Here is an 11,826-nt window from a genome sequence, read left to right as displayed (position 1 = left end):
AACAGAATTTCAATATTGCTTAGATACCGTTGCGAAAGACTGAATTCCATAGTGAATTTTAGAAACGTTTGATACTTTCACCTCATGTAACTGTAATTTACCTTCTGTGGTGTTCATACCAGTTAAGAACACATAGAAGAAGAAAGAAGAAATAGCCGCATATGAGCATCAGTCCAGACTGCAATTTGCCCTCGGTTCGTTTTGTTATGCTAAGATTTCTAAGTATGAGGAACTTCTGGCTATCGGATGTCAACATCTGTCTCCGTACACCCATAAACCCTTGTGTTTTAAGGTTGTTTCCTGTATTTGGTTCAAATTATGTTCTCACTCATTACAAACACAGCTGATTGGAAAAGGATTGAGACATGTGTGGTGTGAACACACCCTAAGCAAAGAAAAGGCAAGCAGAGTTGAAGCGTTGCCATGAACGCCCACGCAGAAAGACTCTCTTATCTGTAAATACTGACAGTCAGTTGATCTTTTTTACCCTGGTCGTATTTATGAATAACAGTTCAGACGTGCAGTTTCTGCCTTAGAATAGTATGTCAGAGTCAGACCCTCCTTTCAGATCTTCATCTCAGAGTTTGTAGTTTTGTCTTTGCAGCAGCGGGCCGAATGTTGCGCACAGTGGAAGGAAACCACTCGTAAAGGTCAGGGGTTCAGCGTGTGCAACGGTCATATGTGATAATTCTTGTGCTTATTTACTCTCCATCACCCTGAAATCCTAGCAGGGGGACAGGCGAACTCCTCTAGAGCTGCTTCCCAGCAACGCAGACTAAAGTACAACGCTGGAATTTCCCACATCAAGGAGTTCCTGTCTTTCATCAATCCAGAAATCCCCAGTAAAGGTAGAAGCAGTGCAGTAAAGGGGGGGGGGATCTATTCCCATACTGAAAAGATTCTTGCCCAAGAAAAGGGGTCAATCATTTTCAACACGTGTCTAATTTGGGAGAACACACATTGGTGTTACTCTTCAACATTTTGAGATTAAATGTGAATCGCTTGTGTTGAAAAAGAGGACAACTTCGCCTATCTGGCAGCAAATGGAAAACCTAAAGACCCAACCCAAGCAATTTGCAGAATTTGAATATGTATGTCATATGCATAGACATAGATTTCACACTTTTAAACAGTATGCTGCATGGCCAGATTGATTGAAAATTTCACCCTAAAAAAAGGACTTCAAACTATGAAATGGCTTGGTGGTGGTGTGTGTGCGTGTGTGTGTGTGTGTGTGTGTGTGTGTGTGTGTGTGTGTGTGTGGTAGGGGGCGGGGGGGTTACTGACAGCCAGTGAGTCAGACTGTGATGACTGTGGCAGGAATAACAAGCCCAGATAGAGAACAATGCGGTCATGGCCAGGAATGACAGCATGGAGGATAAAGGGATAAAGACTTGATGGTGAAGCAAAATGATTCGGCCCATATGGAGGAGGGGAAGAAATGAGGAAGAGAGAGAGAGAGAGAGATAGAGTGAGAGACATAGAGACAGATAGAATGACAGATGTGAAAAACTGAAGCTTGAAACTGAAATTACAGGAACTAATCAAAAATAAGACAGAAGTGGACAAATGCTGAATTCGGTGGAAACAATTCCTGCGTGCACATAAGTGAGTGAAGCAAGATTTTTTTCAGGATAAAACAAGTACACATCAGCTGTCAATCAAACAGTGTGTCCAGTACTGTGACGTTTTCCTTGGATTTTCTGTTGAAGTTTGAGTTTCTGTCACATTTAAACTGATCTGAAGTTAGCTTTTGAAAACCACAAAGAGAAAGTGAAGTGTAGAAGCCAGGTACCTTCCCGGCTTTACCTATCTGAACAAACACACCCGAGTGGTCAAGGACAGGTCCCCCACACACACACACACACACACACACACACACACACCTGTTACTGTGTCTACAGCAAACACAACCTTCGGACACTCGCAGAAGCCCAAACAGAGATTATACACACTTCGTTGCCAGTGGATAAATACTGCAGTAAACACGACGCGACCACACACACGCGCACACAGACTGTTGCTAGACAAATGCTGTCACAGGCTGCTGAAGTGTTCACCTGAGCCCCGTTTTATAACAACTAGCTTGAGCCACCAGTTGACCTAGAACTGCAGAATAGCAAAGGGGAAAAGCGTCTGGACCAGCTTCCTCATTGAGTATATTTACATGCACACTCATAAGTCTATCTTCACCCGATTAAGGCTATTTAAACTGTCAACTGAACGTTTTTATCTGATCATCTTAAGCGGAAGAGTAAGGTCATACTCAGAGTAAACATAACCCAGTTAACACGCCTAGGTCTCTGCTTAGTCTTTCCTTTTGTTGGGGCATGTACACGCCTTCGATTGCTTTGGGCTTTTTTCAAACCGCGCGTGTTCGAACCATGTAAACGTTGTATTAAAAATATTGCCTTAAGCGGATTAATCCCAATGAATGGGGCATTGGTGTGCATGGAAATGTACTCAATATGCATAAGTATAGCTTTGGTGTTTTTTTTTATTTTAGGATATTTTTAATACACTATAATACACTAGAGCAATATAAACTTTATTTCCCATGTCAATGCACTATATGAGGATGAACACACTTGTGCCACTGAGAATTGAACCTCGTTTTCTTGAGCTTGGAAGCTTCGATTAGACACAACGCAACGCTGCCATGATGCAACGCTAACACAAGTGGCAATGGAGCAGCTTTCATTGATTTTATACGAAGCATTCCCTCCATAGCAGGTGGCTGACGGCTCTAGTGGAGCTTGGGGGGTTCAGGGGGTTTTAGGTTTTGATAGCAAATGATATTAAATGCGGGGACTTTGTTGTAGTTTAGTGAGCCGACACCCCTGCTGCTTTTGGATGAAAACCATTCACTTTCCAAACGAGTTTTCACAAAACAGAAAGTGAGTTTTGAGCAGGTTTTGTTGCCCTAAGATCATGAAGTTCACTCCGCATTTAAAAAAGGACCACGCCATTGTTGAATGCCAGTAAGAAAAATAAACTGTAATGTGCATCCATCGCACCGTCTAGTGCACCGACAATCGCCCTGCAATAAGCCCAACAAGAGCTAGAATAAAGAGTAATTGAAAACGCTGTATGAAATTAAATGGAAATAGAAAATGCTGGGTAGAATCATTAGACTGAGTGCCATTGTAACTGTCCTCCCCCGGTCTTTTTTGTCTTCGCTTCTCCCTTGCTTTTATGTTTTCTATTCTTTACCAAGCGAGCGGCGGTCTTTTATGCGTTTAATGATTACTCTGTCTATTTGTAGAGCAACGCCTCGCATCTCCAACTGACTGACGTGGCCCTGAATTAACACAGAGAGAGAGAGAGGGAGAGAGAGAGAGAGAGAGAGAGAGAGAGAGAGAGGGAGAGAGAGAGAGAGAGAGAGACAAAGTGTAAGAGCAATTTACCCAGGCAGCTAAATGGCCCTCCACACTTCCCACTCTTCGTTCAGCAGCAAAATATCTATCATCATAAAATGGTGGGGGTGTGTGTGTGTGTGAGAGAGAGAGAGTAAGAGTGTGTGTGTGTATATCAACAGACATGGTGATGAAGTAAAGGGCATCTGTGGTAAAATAAATGAAGCTTGATGGTTTGGCAGACTGCAGACATTGTGCTCTTGGGAGTTTTGTAAAGCGCGCCGCCTGACAAAACTGACTTACAAATTGTGCCATAAAAAAAGACAATGCGGTCTGACTTGATGTGATGCATTTTTTCTGTCAGACTTTCCTCCCCTGGGTTTGAAACGGGTGTAATGACGGGAACAATTTGCAAATTGTATATGCCGCGCAAAAACCTGTATCGGCAGTTTGGGCCATTTTCATTTCTATTCCAGAAAATATGGCTTGGACATACAAGGTTGCTGCACGCCGATATACCGAAACATACAAGAAATGATGCTGGTCAGACTAGCAAGCTAGCAGAGGCCAGAAACTTACTGCTAAGTTCAGTATCGTTCTGATAGTGAACACAGTCTCCTGCCAAGTCCAATTAATGTACAGGAATTTGTCTTGGGTTCACACCAAGCATGTTTGGAGCGCTTTATTCAAGATCTGGAGCGCTTACTTCTTTAGTTCGGCCAGGTGACAACAAAGCCGGTGTCTGTGTCCCCTTCCAAGAGAACTGTGGTGGGGTTTGTTAGGAATGAGAGCGTAATGCGAACCAACTACAGGAAACGACCCCAGAACGCAAGGTTGTATGGGTAGACAGAGACGGATGTTGACACCTGATAGCCAGCAGTTCTTCATGCAGGGAAAGCCGAGCATAACAAAATGAACGGAGGGCAAACTGCAGTCTGGACTGATGCTCATATTCAGCTGTTTCTTCATGTGTTCTTAACTGGTATGAACACCAGAGAAGAGAAATTACAGCAAAGAGAACAGACAAGTCCATCAGGCTTAACTCAAGTTACAGGGACTGGGATCAGATTTGTGAGACACGGTTTCTTCTTGAGCTGACAAATCTATTCATCACTAGAATAATTGTCAGAATGATTGATTATCAAAATAATCGTTTGTTGCAGCCCTAATTGCTAGAGACATTCAAATCTGTTCATAGTACAAACTGACACACATCACAAACGGACAACAGAGGGTTCACAAGGGTTCACTAAAAAACATACTATGGACAGACTGTAGACTATGTACATATTCAACATCCTTAGCTGTGTGCCTTCAGGAAGCACGACATGTAATGTGGCTGTAGCTGTTCAGGAAAGTATAATGAGGCCCACATTAAGAAAACACACTGCAACAAAACACTTGAAAGGGATGAGGGTCAGTAATCAGTCAAATAGGCTTCTTAAATCCCGACCCTTCTCACTGAGCCTCCCTGACAACAACAGGATAATGAGACCAACAAGTTAACAGCTGGCCAAATATAGCAGAGCGAGGCTTGCCCTCATATAAACTGGCCTAAATCAGCTGCTCCCAACACAGTGGGCAAGACCAGACTCTAGACACAAACACTTTATATGGGTTGTTTTAACCTTCTCAGGTGCTACAGGGGTTTGCCAGAAAAACACAATGCAATGAGTACCAGGAAAATGAGACAATCACAGGAAAGTTTCTAAAAGTGATTGTGTGATTGACAATTTACCTGAACTGTCCTGATCTGATTGACTCCACCCATCTGTACTCAAATGCGAAGACCTAAATAAAAATTAGTTTTTTAAAAAGTCTTTTTAAAGACCTTTTTAATGCTACCTGGAATTAAATTTAAGACCAATTTAAAAAAAAACACACTTTTTGACTGGTAGGTTTCACCATCGTTTACTAGCTGCAGTCTACATTGAGTGTCTTTATTATCATATTGAGGGCAAAACACCAAAGCAGTGACCACATATCACCAAAGGCGTCACCAAAATCAGGAAAAACAAGAATCTTGCAGTCTGTCACTTTAAGAGCCCCCACATGATAGTAGCAATATGTTATCAATACAGTGGGTCCCAGAGTGAGAGACTGGGTTCCTGGCTTGGTTACCAAGCTGAAAATAATATGAGAAACCCTTTCTATACATTTACAAGGACTGAGAGTAAAAGTGGTTTAATTCTCTTCCCTCGGCTTCATGCTGCTCTGCTGCTGTTTTCAATATTTTTCAGATAAACCAAATGCAGCACTGTGAACCTTGAGAGGTAAACTAAATTCAGCACAACATTGATTTCAGGTCACACAGCGGGCAACTGGACAACAACATAAGGTAAACACAGCACAGCAACTCACACACACACACACAAGTCAACAATGTAAGGTAAACCTAAACCCACACAAACAACAAAGCACTAGCTAGTAAAGTCTTTACTGATCCACCCAAGAGGGCTATTTCCTGGTCTGTTGTTTACTCGGGCTATGATTGGCCAGTCATGAGTGCTTACTCAGGCTTTCACTGGCCAATCACAGGGAGGCATGCTGGGGGATGGAATGTCACCTGGCCCTGTCATTGGTCTAGGTGGGAGTCCAGGCAACAGATGGTTCTGTTTAGGGAAGACTAGCCACAGTGATAACACACACACACACACTGTTATACTTGAAAGGAAATTCCAGTGTCTTACATTCATTCCATTGTCACTACATGCCTAATCCTAACTAACCTCAACCCCAAAAGGTTTGACAAAATTTCCCAATTTTGTATACTTTTCTTCATCTTGAAAGCAAGAACACACACACACACACACAAGCTGGGGGGGGGGGGGGTGGGGGGGGGGGCATGAGGAAGCGGTCAAAATGAATAAGAGACAGCTTACGATGCAGATCAACAACAGACTGTGTACAGTGAGTAGAGAAGCAAACATGATGCCGTGCCAAAGACAAGGGAAAACGCTCTCGTTCTGCATTGTACGAATGAAAAACACACACATAACCAGGACACACACACACACGCACGCACAGGGACGCATGTATTCACACAAGCCCAAACACACATGTAGCGCACACAGTAAAACACACACACGCAAACGCTAATGAAAACCAAACAAACAAAGCGGTTGGAACATATGTACAGATCTGGAGCTGGAAGTGTGTGAACGCCTGTGTGACTTTGCGTTCATGCTCTCTGCCATTGACCCCTGCGCTCTGACCTCTGACCTCTGAGGGCTGATGGTCTCTTCCTGTGTTAAATCACTACAACATGGAGAAAGAGACAAGTGTTTATGCCCTCTCTCTCTCTCTTCCTCCTCTCTCCTCACTTGTCCTCTTTTCTTAGTTATGAAACGTGATTTGATTTAGGATTCTGCTGTGAGGTTAAGAGATGTTGCTTTCAACGGGACCGACAGCCTTATTTCTGTGTTTCGACATAAAAGCCTCGCTGTGGGCTTCGTTTTAGTAGCTTCTCTGTGAAAGTAAATACAGCCACATGGTTCTTATACAAGCAGAATAAGTTAATGCGCTTCAGGAATGGGCTGGTATACTGGATTAACTGTATACCATGATATAAATAACACTAGAAGTAGTGACACCACCACCAATTTCTATTACTTTGACAAGATATGAATACCATGTGAATATTACTGACTAACAAAATCTGCAAATGTCTGCCAAAAACAAACTCTACTGACATTTGGTGCTTGGTGGGTGGTCATTTTGGAGACTGGCTAAATCATTGCAGCTACTAAATAAATATTGAACACAGGTGAAACTGAATTGATCTAAGATATTATTTGCCAAAGAAGGGGGTGTATTGCTGTGGGATAGGCCAGGTGAAGCCGTGCTGACAGTAGCTTCTCTGTAGCAGCAGACAGCCATGTGAGTCTGACAGTAGCAGCAGAGGTTACTCAGCCACCCGGCCGACATTCCAGGTCTCCACTCCACTCAAACAGGTTCTGATGGTCTAATTATATAGGCTACATGAATTTACGGTGTAACCCATAGACAGCTCTCTGGTAGACTGGAGTTCCAGTTATACAAACATTTCTCAGAGGCAGAAATTATCTGATTGGTTGAGTTAAACCCCCAGTGGGCAGAGCCAAAGAATCACAGTTTCTCTGGCTAAGTAAAGTTAGACTGAAGCCCAGTGAAAAAGATAAGAGGTAAGAGTGGAGTTAGCTAATATTATAAACCCTAGCGCTCTGGGTACTAATTGACAACATGCTATCTAGCCATACTAGCTAGTTAGCTAGCTGACCTTCCAAGTTCAAACTAGCCATACTAGCCTATTGCTGTCTAGGTAAGCTAGTTAGCTAGCTGCTGACCTTCCAAGTCTCCGCACATTAAGGTTTAACCCAACCAATAATCCAAGAAATGATTGCATAACTACAACTCCAATCTGCATTTCCCAGTCAGCAGAAAATGTTAAATATTGTACCTTTTGTCACTGAGGCTGTGCTCCATAAAGCAGAGCCTCTCAATCTTACTGAGGTCAGAACATTCCTGTCACCAAAAGAGATAGTTCAAAGAGGAGAGGATAGAGTGCTTCTACTGGGTGTCTGTGTGTGGAGGCATTTGTTGAAGGTGCTCTTTGGTTTGTGGGTGCTGCTTTCACTGAAAAAGGAAGAGTTTCAAGACACTCTTCTTGCAAAAAGTAAAAAAAAAAATTTTTTTTAAAAAGGCTTTAATGCATAGCTTGTTCAAAAGAATGTAGTACTTTTGAACTGCTATGCAAAAAGGCTTTTTGATTTCTTGTGCTTGAAGAGTGCCATGGAACTCCCGTTTCATTTAAAACAATTATAGAATAAGCGTCAACAGTGAGCGCTAAGGCAACTTTTCATTCCTCATAGAGACAGAAATTAAGTGGCTCGCAGTTCGCAGCTAGTTTTGCATTTCAAAGTCATTCACAGTCATTCCAGACATTTTAGTTTGATTTGGATGTTGACTACAGATCTCATTTCCATATTAGGGAATACATGCATCACACTTTTCATTCTAAACAGGGAACATAATTGTACTGTTTCTGCTAAATACATACATATTATCCACATCTGACTCCATAAACGTGCATAAATGTCATATTATCCACAATCAACATTAGGCTTACCAGTGCAGTATCATCATTATGTTATTGTTTTATGGTTACATAGTTCAAGGTGCAGTGTGGAGGCTGTTCTAACCTGAACTGACACCAAGAGCAATTACCTTCACATGCTAAACGTCACCATGTACAGCAATGCTTTGAAGCAGATGGGAACTAGACCATTTTTTTTCATTTAACATTTGGTAATTGCAGTCCCCAATAATTTTTAATGAGCAATGTGTTTTAATGAGCCTTGGTCTCTTAATGAGATGAGTAGATTGCATTAGGCTACTTACATTTCTGAATTGGCTACTGCTTAAACGGTTTAAGAACTTATGATCAGTATGATTCATCTGCATCACAGAAACGTCTGACTCTCTATTACTGAATTTATCACCCACAATACACTGGATGTACATGCAATATTAGAGACATTTTCCTGATATTGAGTTGCAGCCCCTTCAGCACAATCTACATCTCAATAGTTTCAAAGCTTCAAAAGCCTTAGGTTTCTCTTTATCTAAATCTCCTCCTTTGTGATTGGTATAGATTTAGTAAGGGAAATCAATAAGGGATAATGATTCACCTCATTAGTGTACTTCATGAATAGAGTAAGTGTCTCTAATGTCTTGTACATTCAGTGTAGATGCCACCATGTCAGTTAACACTGAAAGCAATCAGTCCAGTATGGAGTGTGGCTTTCTCAAGAGGATCAAGCCCCTCACTGAGGCTCCAGATGTTCTGTGTATTGATCATCCCCGATACACTGCGCTCTCTCCTATGTGAAAATCACGCCAAACCCCATTCAAAAATGTGGAAATGTAGTGTTGCCTCATCAGCAAACGCAAATACCTCGTAAAACATGGCTAAAGGCACTTTACGATTCATTAGCTTCCATTCTTCGATTCGGCATACACACAATACATCAAGAACAACATATGTCCCTAAAAAAATACACTTTTAGAATTGATTCGCCTTCTTTTCCCACATTCCTATTGCTTCAAAATGCACCGAGGGCGGTTGCGAGCTGCGTAAACCAATTATAAAAGTTGAGATTTTCTTGCAATCATGTGCTGCTTGGTGAATGATCTGTTTGCCCAATTTTCCATTGGCTCCCAGCCATTCGTAAATGACTTAACTCATGTTCTGTGAGGTATGTGGAATTTTTCCGATAAGCAAGGTATCTTTAAATTGCCAGAATTTGTAATGGCGTTTGGCGTGACGTATTCTACCGGCTATGCGTTGATAAGAAGTGGAACTCACGAGTCTTGCTTATAGCTCTTAAAAGATTTTCCCCTAAAGCCTTTCCTGTTTATAAGAAGCCACGGGAAAGTGGTGTTGCAGGGGCGCAGAGAAGACTAAACTGTTTACACAAAATACCAAGACAGTCATGACAGATGCTGTGAAAAAGTAAATTAACAGGCGTATGCTGTAAGTCACTGCTGCTGCTTACCTCTGGATGTGTCGCCGAGATCCCTCTCACTGTACGGGCGGGTTTTCTTTCTATATTCCCCAACAATATGAAACGTAAGAAAATAACGCTCGCCCTCTCGGTCACCAGTCGGTCAAAAAGTTCCCAAATCACATCCTGACGTAAACTGAGCTAAAGAAATCTTCACGCGAAACAAACGGGGACGAAAGAAACGTTGAAACTGCCGTTGGTTCGGCTGCGCAGCTACTGTAGTCACGGTGGAAGTTTAGTTTCACAATATTCCCACGACAAACAAGTAGACAGGCTGCTTTCTTTGGCTTTTCCACGCCCAGGAACCCGGTTACATGCCCGGTTCAGGTGTAATTCATGACTACACCAACACACTCATGCAGTTTTAGTGGTAGGAGTGTGTGTTTTCTACTTCCAGTACGAGCACGACACGAACACATCCACTCGTGTCGTTAGCTAGGAGCTCCACTGTAAACGGCGCGATACGCAAAAAAAACTGGAGTGTATCGGGATGGGGAGTTTTCTTCCTCCTCATCCTCCTCCCATTAAACCCCCACTGCCTCTACTCTCGTTTACACAGTTGCATCAAGCTAGCTACGGTTAGCTACAACAAGACAGGAAGTACATCTATTTTGCCTTCAAAATAAAAGTGCCAACGTTGTTACTCCAAGAAAAACAGGTTAGGGGTGTCCAGAATAACAAAATCCTATCACAATTGCGGTTTCCACTGGACAGGGAATTCCTGGAATATCATTCAGCGTTGAGAGGTGTATTCCAGACAGGGGGGAAGTCGGGGAAGTGGATACATTCTCTGGAAAAGTTTGGCAATATAAGGGAATTTTACAAATGAGTCACTTTGCAGGAATATATCAGAATGTGTTTCACTTCTTGTTTCACTTAGTTATTGCATTAGATGATTGTTTTCAGCCCAACTGGAGTGGAAACCAGACTGTTTACTCCTTTAGAAAAACAACAAACCCATTAGGATGACCATTTTTAGGTCATGGAAACTTGTCTCCTGAAAAATTGTGGAATTCTACTTCAGGATCACAGTTGGTACCATGCAACATATTCAGTGGAATCATGAAACTAGTAGCTGTTACATATGGGTTTTTTTGCAGAATGTCCTTTTAACAGCAAATTAACTGCATAGGCTATTAATAGCCATATAGCCTATGCAAGATTCCAGATATACACGGATAATAAAAATATACAAAGGATTGTTTTCTTGAACCCACTGAACCTCCCATTCTACAGTTTTTAGGTACAATTGTGCTACTGAAATGGGTTAAAATAGGCATATAAGACAGAGTTGTCTGGTATAAATTTGGTGTTTTACATTTTCTTATATATTTTTGGTAGCCCACTGTATTTATGGCATCTTGCATTGGCCTATATAGGTATTATTAACTGCGAAAACTACCAACAACAGCATTTTAATTTTAATTTACGAAAGATTCCACCTGAAATACATTCTATATTTTCACTTCTGTGCGTTCTGTACGGCTAAACGCGTTCGTCACATGGGGCTTTTATTTTGAAGTTTGGACCGGAAGTCCTATTGTTTATTCTAGATGGCTTGACGCTGGTGGTTTAAACAGTCATATGGGTTTACATTGAAGACATTACATTACATGGAAGAGGAGGGCAAACCAAACTACCACTTCAAAAAAAAAACACCAATAACAGAATATTCCATTCTCCTCTCCTCCTATTAGAGATTTATCAGCACCAAAAAACTACATTAACATATTCATCTAAAATATCAAAACTAGGCATAGTAGAAAGCTTATTTTAATTTAATTTTACTTTTAATTTTTATGTATAAGACACTATACAATACTGTCCGTATTATATCTTTACTTTATTTTTTATTTTTTTATTTTTTTTATTATTTTTTATTTATATAAAATCTAAGCAATCCAAGTAAACCTTCAGAAAGGTCT

General features: G+C 41.4%; 1 long non-coding RNA gene across 1 annotated transcript in view; it reads right to left on the bottom strand.

The window, feature by feature from the left end:
• The window catches only part of LOC139924956 (uncharacterized), a 57,588-nt gene extending 47,262 nt beyond the window's left edge, over window positions 1-10,326 (bottom strand). Inside the window, exon 1 of the long non-coding RNA XR_013504093.1 lies at window positions 9,893-10,326. This is a non-coding gene — a long non-coding RNA (uncharacterized LOC139924956). The remainder of the gene's footprint in view (window positions 1-9,892) is intronic.
• Window positions 10,327-11,826: the final 1,500 nt, after the last annotated feature.

The sequence above is a fragment of the Centroberyx gerrardi genome, chromosome 24, assembly GCF_048128805.1.
Source record: "Centroberyx gerrardi isolate f3 chromosome 24, fCenGer3.hap1.cur.20231027, whole genome shotgun sequence".
NCBI lineage: Eukaryota > Metazoa > Chordata > Actinopteri > Beryciformes > Berycidae > Centroberyx > Centroberyx gerrardi.
Note: the sequence above shows the minus strand (reverse complement) of the source record. Positions and strands in the feature narration are given on the sequence as shown.